Raw genomic sequence first — 18,624 nt, 5'->3', positions numbered from 1 at the left:
AAGTAGAACTTGCGACTCTCCTGAGCAATTAACCTGGCAGTTATCAATAGCAAACACCGTGCACTGTAACAAAACGCCACCGAGTTGGGAGCCATGAGGCGATGGATTATACAATACAGCTAATGCAAAATGTAAAATGGTGAGCCCATCTGTCTTCTTTGAACCCTTGGAAGGTGACACACTTAAGTAATGCGTTCAAGAATGCTCAGTTTCCCACCTTCCTGTGTGCTAGGTACCATAGAAAAGCACTAATGCCTTTGTATGTGTAGGAGCGCGTGTATGTTTAAACAGGGAATGGCAAGCAGTCTATGACACCGTTCACTGTGCCTGAGTTTCTCTAAAGTGTGTGCATCAGCAGATGCAAATAGAGGACTTGACTTTTAAATCAAAATCAAACTAGGACAGTAAGTCGCGGTTGTTTTACAGATATCCTTACATGGATAAAATGATGTTTGTGCTCACACCTGCTGCTTGGAGGCTTACTGGATTTATAGACTCCTAACCACTGTGCCCAGCCTGCACTTTTCTCTGTGAGCTTGCCTAGCACATGATGCGCCCAAGTTACTCCAGACACAAGGCAGGCAATGCTAACACCTCACTTTAGGTACTTACCATGCAGGAGCTGGTCTTAAGAGGGTTCAGTGTCGCCATGCAACATCTGCCTGCATTGCAATACAGTGCATGTACAGCCATCTCTTACTGTATTTCTTGAAAGAGTTGCCTCTTGGTTCCCCCTTCCTGCCATCCCAGTGCGACTTCTCTGAAATCAGGAGTTCTACTGTGGCTCATCAAGCTCCCTGCCTGGGCTTGGCAGGGCATGTGCTGCATTGCAAAAGGGAATCACAGACCCTAACCCAGTGAACTCAGTAGTGAAGCTTACCAAGACTTTACATCTGTACTGCGATATGTATGTGCCACATCACTCTTTACAGCAGATGACATTCTTTTGCACCTTTTAATTGATTGATAGGAAACTCTTCTAGTGTGCAATAAAAAGGTACTTTGTAATCAAATGCAAATAGTACCCTTGGCAATTGTTTTCTACTACCTGTCCCATTGAAGATTAGTTAATTATCTGATTTAACACCAATTCCTTATGGTGGCAGTTGACAGAGACATGTACTGGACATCTGAGACTGGTCCAGGGTTCTGAAACTGCCCAGCATCTCAAAACGTGATCTGACTTGGTTGAGCTGAAGAACATCTGAAGGTTATTATAACTTGCATAAGTAAGTTATAGAAAAGCCTGCATTTAGTACTGTACTATATGCTTTGTGAAGTGTAATAGTTATACATTAGCTTTATGAAATTGAAGTCTTCCTGCATATTACATTAATACCAGTTAATAGGGAATTAGTGCCACCTAATGTAAAAATGTAACCCAAGTGTCTCTGATAGTATAAGGGAAGGCTTTCTCATTCTCTCTCTTCCATTTGCAATAAACATTAGTGAAAGAAAAATAACCATGGATTATGGAGCTGTTAAATATTATATGTTCTTATGGTATTAAATATAGACTATTCACCTTTGATTAGCAACAAATATTCTATTTAATTCTGAGAAATTGACTGGTTTATAGCGCTCTAAAGGATTCATCATGGTAATAGAATACTTCCCTGTCTCAAGTCTTGTATAAACTCCAATTATTTTGGCCCCAGTTCTGCAAATGCACAGTTGCACTCAGGTGAGGAGAATTAAATGCATGCATAAACATTAATGTGAGCAGAAGCAAGGTCCTATATGTAGTCTTTTCTTTTACTAAAAGTACAAGTCTGAATTCCAGAGATAATTCCATCTCTGGCTGTTTTATAGGAGAAAATTAATGCTTTAATAAAGATTAGTGAGAGCAAAGATGAATATAGAGAAGGACTGCTCTGGTTCCCCAATATCTACTAGGAGTAGGTAGATACTTATTAGGTATCTTCTGTCTGAACCAGATTTGGCAAAAGAAAGAGCAGAGAGAAGGGAATCAGTAATTAAACCTAGAGCCCTTTTCGCATTTTCACACAGCAGCCTTCTTGCATGTTGTCTGCAGGCATCCTTCACCTTCAGTCACTCACTGGGACTGAGGTGTGTGGCAATGACAGAACGTTGAACACTTAATCAAACCTGTGGGTTTGCTGTTGTGAGTCCCACTCAGGACAGCGCTCCCTGTGTCTGTGGAGAAGGCAGAACTCTCTTCAGCATCTAGATGGAAATGTCTCTACTAGGAAGATGCAGTACATAGACCACCATACCTTCTGTCTATAACAAATACATAATCACAGAATCACAGAATCACAGAATCCCAAGGGTTGGAAGGGACCTCAAAAGATCATCTAGTCCAACCCCCCCGCAAGAGCAGGGTAACCTACAGTACATCACACAGGAACTTGTCCAGGCGGGCCTTGATATGAGAGTGGCTTTGCTTGCTGAGATGTAGTTGTATGACTCACCCCTGCCCAAAGATGATTTTATATTAACACAGTAGCTTTCATAAAGTCACAGATACATATTGGAGTATATGGAGTGATATAAGTAAGAAAGAGTGGTGAGCAGTCTAGGACCTCAATCCTGAAGCTCCTGTTAAAGGCCTAGTTAAAGGTTTTGCTGATAAAACTTTATTATCTTTTCAACTAATTTTAATGTCAGCATATGCTGAAGCACTACTATTACATTTGATATTTTAGAAGTGGTGCATTTGCACGAAGGTTGCTTTAGACATTGCCACTGTTAATCACAGTCAGCCTTCAGATGTTTGAACTGGGATGCAGCTGGGTATTGATGAAGGAAAGGCAGCTCCTGGTAAACACTTTGGTTTATAAAAATAAATGATGAGTGCCTGACACCTTGAAAAGAGTCAGAATACAGTATCATGAATGATACTGTGGGAGCTTTTGAAAGTATATAATGCTCTAACCACTTCCAGGTGGGCAGAAAAGCAAGTACATGGGTTTATGTTGCATGACTGATAGTATGTTATCAAGGAGGTAAGGAAAAAGTGCCCTTTCTCAGCTTTTCTGCTTTATTCAGTTATTATAGTCAGTGTCTGATAATTCATGCAATTAATGTGCGTGGACTTTAAGAGAATTAGGGCCCAGTCCCCAGCATCTCTAGGTCAAATGTGAATTAGGTGATACCCACCATTTGGTTGCACTAAGCATTTATAGTATGATACTTCATTTTTCTTAGAATAAACCCTGAAATTTATTAAAATTATAAAATTAATTAACTAAATAATAAAAAAACCAACCTGCAGCTTGACTCATTGAACTTGACTTTGCGAACCATTGGAAAGACAGTTGTTAGTCTGAAACAGTGAGTATTGGGAGGGTTTTTACAGTAAATAATTTCAGCACAGTCCAAATGTTTTAACCAAAATACAATACAATACTTAAAAAGAAATGGGTGAGTTGTTTTGACTCTGACAGTATGGAAAGACTATTGTTATAAAACTCATACTCAAAATCTAATTGTACAAGAAATAATGTGTCATGCACTCATTTCTTTTTATTAAGGCTCCAATTTAGCTCAGATTTTGTTACCACAATGTAAATGAAAAACATGTTTGTAGCTGCCTTTATATCAAGAAGTTACGTATTTAAAGCATGAATTGTTGCTTTCAGGAGTACTGCTCCTTCTAATGCACAGCAAGTGCATGCTGGAAACAATTACACAAAGTTTCATGCTCTGGCTTTTGAGATAGTTGCGTGAGTCTAATTGTAAAAGGTTTGCCTATTTCAGAGATGGACATAAATGGAAAGCTGAGATGCTTCCGAACTAATAGGCTGTAACGTTGAAACTATCTTCAGGGTGCTAAATGATGACATGATTCTCCCTATAATTTGTCATTTTCTCTTTCTAGAGCACACAGTCTCGTGCAGGTGTAGTGTCTCTTCAGCTTGTAATGTCTACCCTGCCACGGCGTAGCAGAACCTCAGATCCAGCATGGCCTCTCCAGGCAGTCCAGTTCCCTGCTTTTATTTCTGTAGCTCATCTAGCTTTAATTAGAAGATTATGTGCCATATTTCTTGAGGACAGGGGTCAATGTTAAGGGACCTGTACTACCGCTCCTTTCAGTTGGGTGGCCTCAATAGCAGCAGCTGCAGAGCTAGAAAAGTGAGCATAAGCCTGCTCGCATAAACACCTAAAAGCTGCCTGAGAGGGTGTTTGCCCCAGACTGGTGGAGTAACTGAGGAAGATGACCCATCAGCTGGGTTAAACAGTAACTGTGAATTATAAAGAGACTTTGGAAATCACATGAGGTGTGTTTGTTGCTGGCACCCAGGGAGGGCCGGGAACTGACTGCCCTCCCAGCCAGGGCATGGGGGCTTGCGTGCCTGCAGGTGCTGTGTCTCAGAGGTGACATGGGAAGGCGTGAGGGATCTGCAAGGACATATTAACACTTTGCAACTGTCTAGTGCTGTGATGAATCTCCTCTATCACTGGTATTGATCCTGAGCATATAGGTCACAGAGTAGCAGTTATTTATGTGCTGTCTATAAATCAATAAACCGTTTGATCTTGATTTGATTTAAACCACCTGAACTGAGGAGATGATTTCCCTGTAACAGTTGTGTATTTCAGTGGGATGTCTTGGGTTTTGGTAATTTCTGCTCCCATGTACAAGGGATTTCTTTTTCTTTCCTGTAGGTTTCACCCTTTTCCCTGCCCGATTTCTGTATTTCACAGAGATGTCAGAAAATTAACTCTTGGTGGGGCCAGGAGGGTTTGTTTTCATTTTTCCCTTTCCATCATTTTGCGAGTAGATTAAATGCAGAGAGAAGGAATGGACAAATGGCCTTCTTACTAAGATAATTTTTCTGATTATAACTTATATTCATCAGATCCTATAAAATGGGAAGAAGGCTTGACTACAGCCAGGAGAGCTCAGGAGTCTAGATTTCTATGTGATCTTCTATCCTCCTCTCAGTACATTTAAATTCAGGTAGAACACTGAGGCATATTCCAGAGCTGAGCTGTTAGTTCTAAGTTGAAAAAACAGAGCAGAACCCCCTTGTAGGGGAATTTATTTGTAAGTAAGTGAAGTGCTGCACTTTAGAAATCACTGAGAGTGTGCAGAAAGTCACTGCAGTTTTCCTTGCCTGGGATCTCTTGCTCCAGCAAGGACAATGAATACCTTTTTCTCCAAGCAGGCTGGTTTGTCTGTTTTCTAAGCCGTTTGATTGAACTGCCTTCTATTAAAAAGAAAAGAGTGTTTTAGCATACATCAGATTTACTGGAAGATTCATACTAAGCCACAAAATAGTTCTGCACGCTCTCATGAACAAACTGATGAGCTGAATTGGTCCATGCATACAGCAGCAGTGCAGGGCTTATTGCATCTCTCAAGTCCCAGTTATGCTTTCAGAAAGAGTGCATTGGCATTAGGAAGACAAATTTGCCTACAGATGCATTGCACTCAGTAGGATTCACTAATCCTACATGGTGAGCTTTATCTAAGAGTTTCTAAGCTTGCCTTTTCCTAACAGCCAAACTCTTTACAGACAAAATTCTTCTTTTTGAGGTTTTTCTGGGATGTTGTGTTTATAAAGAGGTATCTGTGTTAATGTGCTGCAGGATGCTGCATAGTCTGTATTTTTCCTGTTTTGTAATATTTCTGCATTTCTGGGACTTTCACAATCCATATTTCGGGACAACCATATGTTCAAGGCAAGGAGGATTTTTCCTGCCATATATGCATTCTCTGATATTAAGGGGCCTTTGCTGGAACAAACCCTCTTCCTCTATACAGAGTGGTGAAAAAAGTAGTTGGTGTCTTTAGAGGTGATAGATGCCAATACTTTGAAGCTCAAGGAAAATGAAAATCAAATTGAAATGTCTGCCATGTTTACAGCATTGTGCAAGTCATCCTGCTGTGCAGCGCCGTGATTGAGAGACGCTGATCCACCCGATCTGCTCCTGGTTGATGGGTACTGGTGAAAATTGACCCGCTGAGCCGTCTTCAAGAGGCATAGGAGGAAATGTATTTGCTCTCCTTTCGATTGCTGAAGACAAGGTTATAGTGATAAAGGAAGAATAATGAAAGCAAAGTAAAAGGTAAGAAGAGCTGATGCTACTCCTTTTTTCTGACCTTTCTGCACAGCTAGATAATGTGAGATAAATCAGTTGCAGTGACTGAGCGGAACCTCCTGCAGCCACAGCCTAAGGGTATGGAGTGCTGGGTGGCAAAGAAGTCCAGGGCACTCCTGCCCAATCTGACCTCCTGTTGGGCCACAAACACCGTGTGTGATGCCCTTTGCTGGGCCAGCACAGTACTTCAAGGGACCACTTTGTGTATCACAATCAGGGGCTTATCTGTCTTGAAGTAAAATGGGGGTTTGTAAATTTGGGGCTTTATCTGCACACATCTAGTCAAGGTGTACCCTATAACTGACAGGATCCCATTTATTTTGGAAACATCATAGGATATCTATGCTCCTTCTCAAATATTCTCTTGTATTAATCCCAAAGCAGCATCCTGTATCTCCAGTCCTGAATAATATTTTTGTATGTATTTCGTTGTTGGATTTATATGGTTGCATAACACAGCACCAGCTGATAGGGTCTGCATTTTCAATTAATTTTCTTAATGTAAAAATAATGTTTGTCTTTTCCTAAATGCATACACCAAACCAATGGAGAAAAACACAAAATCATGTGTGAGTCAGAATAGTCGTTGGTTTGGACTTCCATTAAAAAAGGCTACCACCTTTTGCATGTACCTTTCTGGTCATGTATGATTTAGTCAACAGCTAGCATCCAGAGCATGAGCTACCTATAGAAGCAGTATTGATCACGTTTACATCCTGTGTTTTTCATTAAGTAACACATGCCATCACTTAATTTCATTGCAGAATGCAGTAAGTTTTCTTCTGCTGATTTTTATTTCGGACAAGTCTGCAGGAAGGTGTATTATATGTTTTCTGATGGCAGTAAAATTGAGTCAAATACTTGATTCCAATACGGATTTCCTGCTGTATATTAAGTAGAGAGCTGGTTGTAGGAGATTTATTTGTCAGAGTGAGATCTTTAAAGACACACATCACCGTGTGATTCATTTTTATTATTAGTTATTTATCCTCCACTGTATAATCTTTTCAGGGAGATAGCTAACGTGGTTTGAATGTACATTCAACCCTAGGGAAGTAGAACTCACAGGAATCACATTCCATTTCCATTTCCATTCATTCTTCCATCTTTCTGTTAACCTCAAATTTGTTTCAGTCTGTATCATCAGATACGATGCTGTCATTCTAACCCTTTATTATGTCATTCACTGTTTCTTTTCTGGAACTGAAGTTTGTTTGTTGCTGGAAAACACCATAAATTCAGAAAGAGTTTGGAAAAGATCTTTTGTAATAACTACCTGTAGTTATATTTTGTGACCATGTCACACCAGAGCCAGCTTATGCTCATGTGTTCTTGAGGACAAAGCAGGTACTGAGAACATCATCACTATTTATAGGTTAAGCCTAAGTGGTTTCTGGGCAATGTCCTAAAGTTGAGAGGTGCTTTTTGTACTACATGACAAAACAAAAGGGGTTTAAGGAAGGAGCCTGAAGGAAGATACTGCTACTCTAGGCATTATTGTAGTTGCTTATTTAAGTCCCAAATCAGGAAAAGACTGAAAACCATGCGTTTTATCAGTCCCACCAGTACAAACCAAAGTGTTTGGGTAAATCTAAGCCTCAAAGCATCCTTTTTGGAGCTGATCCACTATTTTAATAGACACAGCAGCTTCTAGGCGTGAAAAAATGTGATTGAAGAAATGACACCACATTGTATGAAGCATCCCTGATTTAACTCTCCTGATGCAAAGCAACACTGCCCCAAGCAGACAGACTTGGTCCATGCATGTTAGATGCTTCTTCCTCACTGATTTCATCCATGCATGGCTGGAAAGGTGTACCTTTCTAATAAGCCATTCTGACACAGATAGGTGCATATCTATGTGTGCGTCTTAGAGAAAAGGCACCCTAAGGAGCTAATGTAAAATTTGTGATCTTAGGACCATATACACAAGAAGAAGGCTTACCATAGGAGCTTTGCTCTTTGAGAAAGTTTGTTCTTTTGTTGCTGTAGGCATTGCTGACTAAACTAATTGCACTGAACAACAGCAAGACTTCAGAAAAATTGCTAGATATAAAAGCAAATATTAGGTTGTCATTTTGTGGGAAATCTGGCTTCTAACCCACAGAATGCAATGAGGATCTAGGGGTGCACAGTGCTGCAAAAGTGAGTTAAAATCTAATCCTGTGCCTACTACCAGCAAAGAGTTTCTACCCCATGACTAGTAGCGAGTTGGAGGAGACGTGATTAAAACTTGGAGCCCTCCAGTTCAAATTGACCTTGTCATCTTGATAACTGCAAATCAGGTAATCTTTGACCAGGTCCTTCTTGTGGTGGTGTTGATTTTGAAAAGAGCTGTAGCTTAAGCAACCACTATATATATATATGTATATAATTTTCAGAGCAGTGTTGGCCTTACAAAGCTTGCATCCAATGCTACAAAGGAAGGGAAAAGAAAATACATGCAAAAAATGTGGTCTGCTTGTTGGTGCTCCACTTAACAGACCCTCCCGTACTACCTGAAAAATGTGTCTCTGTAACAGAGCAATGGCTAAAGGAAACACTGGAATGCCAAAACCCCTTAAGAAATCGCATTTGCTATTTCCTCTTTGCTCTCTTCAGATCGGTTGTAGACACCATGTTATAAAAGCAGGCGAAAGGGAACAAAGAAGGGAAACAAACTGATATAAAAGAGATTCCCTTTGCAAATTTTGTTTTGGAGAGCTCTGAACAACCAGGAGCTGTTGATGACAGTGGTGGCCTGTGAAAGAGCCACAGCTGAGTACCCATACCACTGTGACCTACAGCCATTAACACAACATGTAGCTAGAAGAATTATTCTCATGTTACTAGTAAATTGTTGTTGGATTACTTTACTGGATGCCCAGCTGTGATTTTATAATGTGCAATTATATTGTGTTAAGTAAGTGAGGCTTCCAGGAAACAGTAGTAGTATTGGTAGGATGTCTGTGCTCGGGGAGTATGAACTTCACTTTGGTTATAAACACGGCAAACCTGGAATCAGACCCCTGGCAACAAAAATTGCTGGGCAGACATGGGAGTTGAATGTGAATAAGCAATGTGTTGCAGGTATGGTAACGGATAGTGTCAGGCTGCAGAGGACCTGCTTGTTGCCAGGAAGAGGTATCTGCCTCAGACTGAGCAAGAGATGCATCTCTGTATCCAGACTCAGACTCAGTCTGGACTTCCAGTAAATGCAACAACTTCTTTCAAAAAGGCATTGCCAGAGAGAACCCCTACTCTCAGTCCTTTCCATTCTACTGCTTAAACACATGCAATAAGACAAGCTCTGCTCTGGTCCTCACTCTTCAAATGCAGGAATATAAAGTTTGATAAGACACTTGCACAGTTTGGCCCCATGGGCAGAACAGTCTGCAGTGAGCGTGTTCCCAGGAACAAGAAGGAGTTTTCATGAAGTCAGAATTGAGGGCTGGACAGTCTTCTTGGCAGATTTGCCAGTTTTGGGGGAACAATCAGAGCTTAATGCAACTTCTGCCCTTCCTGCTATGAACTCATCCTGAGTCTGGTGGAGTAGCCTGCTTGCAGCCTTAGCCTGGGAAATCAGGTGTGATCAATATTATTTCATCCATGTGTGCAAACTTAGCAGGTAAACTGTAGCCCACAAATTAGGAGTTAATTCGGTATTCCTCTATCTGTCTCCTTTGAACACATTAGTCTGCTTTCTGAGGAGAATACAACCAGCCATCAGTTCAGCATGACAAACCATTAGAAGCACTAAGAAAATGCATTATTTGGCTTAGTTTGCTATTAATGTCAATTTTTTTTTGGTGCTTATGCACTGATAACAGCCAATTCTGTTATATTTCATTATATCATCCTATCTTTATTGTGAAGAACAGGTAGCTGGCTGAAACCCTGACAGTGGAGGCCTGTATTATGCAGACTGTTTCTGTATCAAAAGCTTCTTTTCCTTGACCACTGTTTAGTATTGCTCTGTAGTAGCAGTAATAACTACTTGTTGTGGCAGTTTTCCATGACTTTATACAAAGTCATCGACATGAAAATTGGGCAGTATTGATCTGCTTTTATTCCACATGTAATTGTTGCAGGCAGACATACTTCCCTTCTGTCTCCTAAATTTTGATACGTGTTACACTGTGTGTAATTAAATACATGCAGAAGGCAATTCTCCTTGAGAGTTTTGAGCCCTGTTTACTTAATTTTAAAGTGTTTTATGGTGGAATAAAAATTTACAATCCTCCAGCCTACAAAAACGTAATCTGTTGTAAAATATCTTTCTAATTGAATTTGCAGCTCCCAATGACTTTCAAGGTATTACATAGCAGTAGCAGGGACGGCCGTCATGGTAATATGCATCCAGGGTGAATGTGACAAAGGATATCAACCTGTATGCCACTTCCTGCAGTGGCCACTCCTGTAATGTATATTTGTGACATGTTTTACTACTGGCATAGCCCACTCAACCATGTTTGCCCTGGCTGTTGCCGGCAAAATACTGCAGATGTTTTGTTTTCTTCCTCTCACTTCTGCTGAGATACCCTTGGGAGTGGGAATTTGCATTCAGGCCTGACATGATGCAAAAACAAGATAAAAGCTCTCACCTACTCATAGTGTTACTCATCTTTGATTTAAAGAGAGCTCGAAACAGGTAGGAGCTTCCTTGATGCTTGGGAAATGCATGAGACTCAGAGTATACAGAAGGGAGACCATACATAAATAAACAATAATTTGCCTCAGTGCTGGGACAAGCAGACCCATGAGGAATTGTGTCAGTATTGAAAGAGGAAAAGCCACGGGGCAGTGGTAACTGTGTGAGTGTTTAACACTTGCCCATTGTTTTACCATTGACCTGAAGCAGACGGATTGTTTTCCTGGTCCTTGCTGTTCAGTTTTTCGGTTGTTTTCATTGTTGGCTTGTTTGTTTTTAACTGGAAACAGGCAAACAAGCTTCTTTAAACCTGCTCCAAAGTAGATCACTGGAATGCTGTTTCTGTATGCATATAATGCACATTCGAGTCCTGCAATGAGAGAGTTTGAAATATAATGAGTACCATAAAGCTCTCTATTTGAAAGTTACAGCTTTTTGCATCAGTTGATTGTTTGGGATAAATGTAAAAAATTATAAAGCCCTATAGTGAAAGGATTTTTTTCACATACTAAATGGCTAACTCCTGGGTCAAACGACTGCCAATTTAAATAGGAGAATTAAGCCAGTGGCCTGATAGCTCTGTGAATTATTTGCAGTTCAGGGAAGCATGAAATTTAGTCATGCACTGTGCTTGGTCACCAGCATATTGCTGTGCTGACATTTGAACATGACTGCATTTCTTTCCTCCCTCCATTGCATATTAGAAGGTTGGAAATAAAAATACGGGGTTACTTGGATGCAGGTCTGGCACTGCTACTGATGCTGCCTGTGTCTGCAGCAACCTATTGCAGTGCTGCCTGTGAGTGCGTCTGGGACCAAAATCTCACCCTTCTGAATTACCAAGCCTTTGGAAAACCTTTGGGAAGCTTAAAGGGTGCCCCAGTTGTTATGCTAGGATTGAGACTTTGGAGCACCATGTCTTCAGGGTGTTCTTTAGACTAGCTCCAGAATACATCTGGAAGATCTGTGTTGCATAGGGTCCAGAGGTTATCAACTCAAGTCACTTTACATGGGGCAGATGGTCCCATTCCGTATCTCTGCCCCATGGAAATTTAACAAGGCCCAGGTGAATGCTAATGGGGCTTTGCCAGGAGGCTTTGCCAAACCTCATGGGGTAAGACATACCACATCACGTGCAGAAGCAGGGTAGTCTGACATTTCTGACATCCCAGCATGAAACGTGGATGCAGCCAAGGATGTCCTTACTGGGATGGCCTTCAGATACAACCTAACACAGCAGCAATAGTGTAACAACTAAAAAGCTATCCTACAGGCTGTCTTTATCTCCCAAAACAAGAATACTTTGGATTGTATATAGTCAACAGCAAGCCAGTTTTTAATGTTACTATTAATGCTTCAGACACCTTCCTCAGAGCCATTTCCAGTGCACATGTATTGAGCAATTTCATCAGTACAAATATGGTTTGTAATAGCACAAGAACTGAACAATATTGCCAGCTGTACTGGCCCTCCCTTATGGACCCACACAGTCATTGTGTTCTTGTGAGGGCTGTGAGCATGCACAGTGTGACACAGCACCTGATGGAAAACAATGTGGTAAGCATCTGAAATACCTCCACTCTGTTCTGATGAGTCTGCTGGTACATCTTTGACTTCACCTCTGAGTTTTACAGCACTCTTCACCCATTGCTGTGCATAGTAGAATCCCTGTAAGAACTTAGGTTTTCCTCCGTGTGTAACTTTTTAATAGAACCCAGAAGGTGCGGCATGCCATAGCACACAAATAGAGCAGGGCTCATCTTAGAAGGGGTAAACCAGGTACCTGGGAAAAGAATGCAGAGCCAAAGATTGCTGTTTTGTGTGCTATTTTGAACTAAACAAACATTTAGGTGCTTAATTCACATGGCTTGATTCTCCTTTTAGGAAGCAGCCTTACTTGAGGGCAAGAATAGATGGTAATGGCCATGGGAGCCATGTCATAGAAGTGTCTTCAAAGAGCAACTTGAGAGAGGGGCAGGACAATTACTTACAATGTCTCTTAAACATGGCATACCCAGTGCTAGTGGTCCTGGCCCATTTAAGTTGCTTTTTCCTTTCCTGCTCTTTCTTGCTTCTAGTGAGTGAGGTCCTTCCACACTAAGCAATCAAAGCTGAGTCCTTTTCCAATTAAGCATCAAAAAACCCCCAAAACCATTTACCCTGAAAGCTTAGATGTTGTAACTGGATGCATAGAATGTGGTCATCTAAAAAACCCCAGACCCACGGAATATTTCTGGCATGTGTCAATTAGCAGAGCAGATGACCAAGGAGATGTAAAATAGTATACAAAAGGGGTAACATTTCATAATAATACATAGATATTGAAATATAAGTGTATAATATATATTAGATTTTTAAAATGTAAACTAATTTAAATTGCAGCAAGGCTATTACAATGGTTTATTTTACAGACAATACTGATATCCTCCACAGTAAATGAATGCAGAAATGCGCAGAAGTGCACGGTGAATGACACCTTTTGCTGCTGATGCTGTGCAGTTTTGCCATTACTATAATCTTTATATTAATCTATAGCATGTGGAAAAAGCTTCACTGAGATAAAAATTAGGTTTTTTTTCCTGCCTCTTTGCCTAAGTCAAATTTTAGATTAAAACAAAAGGATGCGAAACCCAAAGTAAAAGTTTCTACTTACAGAACTGTCTCTTTTTTTTTATGTGAGCATGTCTTCATCTTTTATATACTGAGAAATAAGTGAACTTCTTTATTAAAAAATCCCAAAGCAATATAAAAAATAAAATACTTTCTCCTATCTCTTTCTTCCCATATCAGCTTTTCATGGCTCATAGGATACAATGATCTTGTTTGAGATGGATTTTGAAGAACTTAGATATAGAGCTATTATTGGCAATACAAAAAAAAAAAGGGTGAATTATCTGCCAGAGTGGGTGGAAATCATCGGTTTCAAAACCTGATCATAGAATTACACGTGTCCTTGGGGAATATCCTGAAGTGTCACACTTTGAATTTAAAAAGAAAAAGAAATGACATCAGGTTCCTAATGCACGAACAAGTTCTCTCTTAGTAGGACTTGTTGAAGTATCTTGATGTGTCTTCTTAAACCTTCACTGCTTATTCTTTCTTGAATCACATTCTTACTGATTCTTTTAAAGATTTATTTGGATTTCATAGCGAATGGAATGCTGTCAGAGATAAGTAGTCTAATGTATTCTGTAAAGCTCCAGAAGAGTTTCTTTCAAGAGACTCTTTGTTGCAAATGAAATATTCTCCAGCATGAGTCGAAGGGTGACTTAAAAACAGAGCTGGCATTAGGCGCTGCAGTCAATTCAAAGCTTCATCACCGGTTTCAGCAGTAACCAGATGAGTGTATTTGGGAATAGCATAAACAGAAAATCTCCATTCCTCACAGTTCAAGCATCACTTTGTGCGTAGGATCTGTTTCAATGAGTGTGTCTTAAGTGCTGCGAAAGATCCGGAGCAGGACTGAAGTTATATTTTATATATTTGATGTTGGCCCTTCCCCTCAGTACAAGTGCCACCCTGAAAGAACAGAAATTCAAATCACAGATGTATAAAACCTGTCACATCTTGCTTGTGATTATGCAGTGCAAAGCATGCAAATACTAGAAATGCACGTATTTAAGGTGGGCTTTCAGTTTATGAGTGAGATATTACTGATACGGGCACTAGAGAAGAGTGGAGCACTGATATATCAAGTTTCTAATAGGAAAATAAAGTTGTTGAAACTTTGAAAACCTTGAGTAGCCAGAGGTCTGTGACAATTGCAGTGAAAACAGGAGGAGAACAAAAAAACCCCCAAAGAATACCTTCAACCATAATTCAAGTAGCTGCAATAACTTCCGCAACCTGGCTTGACAAGTAACTGTGAAGATCTGCGTGAGCTTGTACTTGTCAGCTACTCTGCAGTTTTGTCTTGTTTACTAATGATGCACTGTGGACTCTAAGAAACTGCATTTGAAAGACATTTCAGAAGTGACTGAGGTGGATGCCTTATGACAGATTCCACCAAAGCTTGAATAATTTACCAGTTTAGCATATGCCAAGCGATGCTGTTACTTTTTGTTCTTAATGTGGAAATGAGTCATCTCGCATCGCTCAGGCAATGTAGAAGGGGTATGCTGAGAATGAGAGAGCAGAGACAGCAGCCTCAAACTCTGAAGCATCAAAATAGTATGAAGTAAATTTAACAAAATATCCTAGATTAAATGATTGTTTGGCATTCTTAGTATTTACAATTAAATCTGTCATATATTTCTATGAAGTAGCTCAATAGCAGCCACAAAAAGCAAGCTTCTCTTGCATCTCTGCAAGCCCCATGGCCCTGAAAACCTTGCAGTTGCTTCCAAGAGTTTTGCTCCCCTAGAGGATTTTGGGGTTTTTGGTCATAAATATTTGGAACAATATATTTATGGAAGAAGTAAAATTTGACCCAAGTTTAACCAGCCTTCCACAGGTAAAGAGCATACTGATCATATATATATTAATTATTGAAGATTATCTTAATAGTAATATCATTATTTTAAATATAAATTATGAAAATTCATATGTATTTATAGGTGATTAGTATGTGAATGTTTGTATAGATTTACATAAATTTACACATATGAACATACATAATATTTACATCAGCTTGTATATGCTTATATATGCACCTGAGCAAATGTTGAGCTCATCATTAAGCATGCGTCATTAAGCATATCTAAGGGCCTAACCTTATCAAACAAGCACTAAAATCAGTATGAGACAATATGAACATGATGTCATGACAATGACAGAAATTACTTGTGTTTACACAAGTATTAATAGAATGGCTCAAGGACCCTGTAAAGTGAACCCGATAAATTGGATGCAGCCCCAACTATCCTTGTAACCTTGCCCATAATTTGCTACTAGTGAGAAAAATGTGAGGGTCCAAATTATGTTGATTACCAAAGAGGAATGAAAGTGTCAAAGTGGCTTTAATAGAAACGAGACCTAATCTTTGAAGTATCATTTATGGCACTTTCTGAGGGAGAAAGCAGAAATTAGTGGGAGGGCACTCAATCAAATCCCAAATATAGGAGAAAAAAGAAAAAAATCAGTCAAGGGGCAGCATGTAGCCTTGTGTTGTACAAACAACTCTTTTGGAGAGAGTTCCCAAGCAAAATACAGTCATTATGGGAAAGTAGTAGTGCTCAGCCAACCTAGCAGTGCCAGATCTAATTCCCTATTCATTTCCCCTGATGAAAAAACGACAACAACAAAACCCTAAAGATTTTAAAATAACTCTTTACCATTCTATTTTCAGTGCTTCAGCTATTTGTTCCTACATCCTCTAATACATCCCTTTGTGGACCCTATTCATATTATATGAGTCTACTAAGAATCAGTGAGGCAGAGGAATGTTTATGTCTCTGCTGTGAGAGGCCCTTGCACACTATCCCACGGTCAGTCAGTACACCTTGTGTGTTACCGCTTACGTATGGCCCACAAGGAAGATGAGAGCCCATTCTGTGGTTTCCTTTTTAATAAGTGGTACAAAGTAAAGAGGGATAGAAGAACAGCCAACTGTGCTCTGATCTGGCGGGAAGCCTGTGCTCACAGCAGTCCAAATTGTCAGCTGTCTGAAATGTTTTAGTACCAATCGGGCAGTCTCTTTGTCGGAAAGCCTTAAAAAGAAAGTGAAAGATTCCAAGGGGCAGGAAAAATGCCTATGCAACAAGTCACAAAACAAAAATTGCTAGTAGGGCAATGAAAAACATTGTTTGTAGGGCAATGGAAAATAAGACTTGGTAGCATCTCCAGCTTTTATACTATATAGGAGAGAAGAATTATGAGCTTTTTTACCTAGGTTTATAGAGAGAAAAGGTTTTACAAAGTTAAAACCCAAGGGAGTTTACCAATGAAGAATGAAAAAACATGGCCAGAAGAATGGGTAGCAGAACCACACAGCGATGGTGCAGGCCACCGTTTTTTAAAGGATTCCTAGCAAGCTCCAGAAGCAGTGACATTTCCACACACATCTTCTTGAAGATGATGCAGCTCTTGCTCTAGCAGGATGTCACAGCTTCGCTCAGTCTCAAAAATACCATGCGGGTCTGCAGCCCAAATCCCCACCCGGCACAGCTCCATGCAGCTATGCCCAGGTCATCATTTTACCCTGTTCTCCTCTCACCCAGTGTTTGGATTGCTGGTTTTTGATTTATGACTGTATGTTTTTATTTGGCTGTTTTCCCCCCAGTGTGGAGTCTCTGCTGACTATATGAGCTGGCTGCTACAAACCTGGATTGCAGCTAGGAGGAGGGCTGGACATATAATTCCCTGCTGTTTCTTTCTTACTCTTTCGCCTAACAAAGTGTCTCAGATGAAACAGGAAAGAAACTAGAAACTTCAAATGCCACAGTGTGGTTCAGATTATGCTATCTGTTCACTGTGAAAACCCTGATTCTGCATGGGATCATAATCAGAAATGAGCCAATGATCATATATGTATTATTAATACAACTGCGGCTTTAAGTACTATTGATAGTGGGGGGGGGGACATAGTAATAGGGGTGACTTTCATGTGAATGGTGTGAAAAGCACAGCTTCTTAGACATAGAAACGAATCAGAAAATACCACTGCACATATTATTATATTATATATAATTACAAACACTAATACTCATCATCTCTGTCATTATGCAACAGGCTTTTAGTAGTAGACCAAATAGCATAAATAAGGTGGAACTTGTTGTATACAAAATGCAGCTTCAAGTACAGGTAGCCTAGCCTAGACTCCTACTTACATTGCTTTGAAAGTAACAGTCTGGAATGAAAGCCCTTGAAAAAAACCTGAAATCAATGCTTTTCAACTCACTGGGAGATGCTTAAAATGCATGTGTTAGTTCTGGTCTAAAAGATTTAGGGAGTTGTTTCTGATGGGGAAAATAGCCTACAGAAAACCCAAAATGCCTTAATTCTTTCATGTAGACAACTGCCAAGGTTCGGGCATGAGACCAAGTTTTATTGTTTTGATCTTCAGTTCAGTAAGGGCAGAAATGCCATTCAGCTGGCATCTGAATTGCTAAATTTTGGTTTGATTTCCAAGTCATCCCTAAATCCAGTCCAAATTGTCCTCTGGATTTTATAACTCTCACTGAACAAATCATTTAGAAGTCTACTGTTGATAGGTTTCCAACACTCCCATATTCAAAGCATTTGACTTCAGTGCGTCCCAGGACAGGAATGGCATAGAACCTGACCTTGAGAGGTTTCAAAGGCATGCATTTCTTTTTTTTATGAATGAGGGATTATTGCTGCCAGCATTTCTGAGGTTGCATTCAGAAGCAATCTATGTTGATAGCCCAGTTAAAAATACAAAATACGCAGTTCCAAAACATCCACTGTAGCCCTACAAACTCATTTGTTGCTTTGCGTATTTTATACATAAATGATAGTGCATTTACTTGGTTAGATTTTTTTATGTAACCAGCTCCCTTCTGTGAAGAATAAGCTTTCAGGCATTCAAAGATTCTGTTTTCAAGAGGGTCAGGAGCCTTTCTAAATGATGTTCTAAATTTTCAGTAAATGAGACATTTGATAAAGTAAGGTGTCTATGCTTTGTTTCCATACTTGTTGACAGCCCTGTGTCACAAGCTTTGCAAGAGATCTACCCCCACCATCAGATGATAAACTGATTTCTCAAGGACTTAGTGCTTCACTAGGGAATGCTTGGAGCATTTGAGAGTTTTTATCCCATAAGCTTTTGTTCTGTATTTGGTTTGTCATTTCTGACTGCTTTCATATGTGATATGTATCAACAGACATAGTAGGAAAATTATTTACCGCCAACAAATTGTCTTCAGCTTTATGATTGCAGTTGTATAAAATGTATGATTTCATGTGCAGAATTATATCTGTACTCTGACTTACATGTTTAGGAATGTTTTAATTGTAGGTAA

The 18,624-nt window shown here is 39.9% G+C and overlaps 1 long non-coding RNA gene across 3 annotated transcripts in view; it reads left to right on the top strand.

The window, feature by feature from the left end:
* The window catches only part of LOC136012937 (uncharacterized), a 274,847-nt gene extending 257,255 nt beyond the window's left edge, over positions 1 to 17,592 (top strand). Inside the window, exons 10-11 of one of the 3 annotated variants that reach the window (XR_010612084.1) lie at positions 5,837 to 6,039; positions 16,923 to 17,592. This is a non-coding gene — a long non-coding RNA (uncharacterized LOC136012937). Of the gene's footprint in view, positions 1 to 5,836; positions 6,909 to 16,922 lie in introns of those variants that run through there. The other 2 variants (XR_010612085.1, XR_010612083.1) reach the window with 2 other exon arrangements.
* The last annotated feature ends 1,032 nt before the right edge of the window (positions 17,593 to 18,624 follow it).

The sequence above is a fragment of the Lathamus discolor genome, chromosome 4 (assembly GCF_037157495.1).
Source record: "Lathamus discolor isolate bLatDis1 chromosome 4, bLatDis1.hap1, whole genome shotgun sequence".
NCBI lineage: Eukaryota > Metazoa > Chordata > Aves > Psittaciformes > Psittacidae > Lathamus > Lathamus discolor.
Note: the sequence above shows the minus strand (reverse complement) of the source record. Positions and strands in the feature narration are given on the sequence as shown.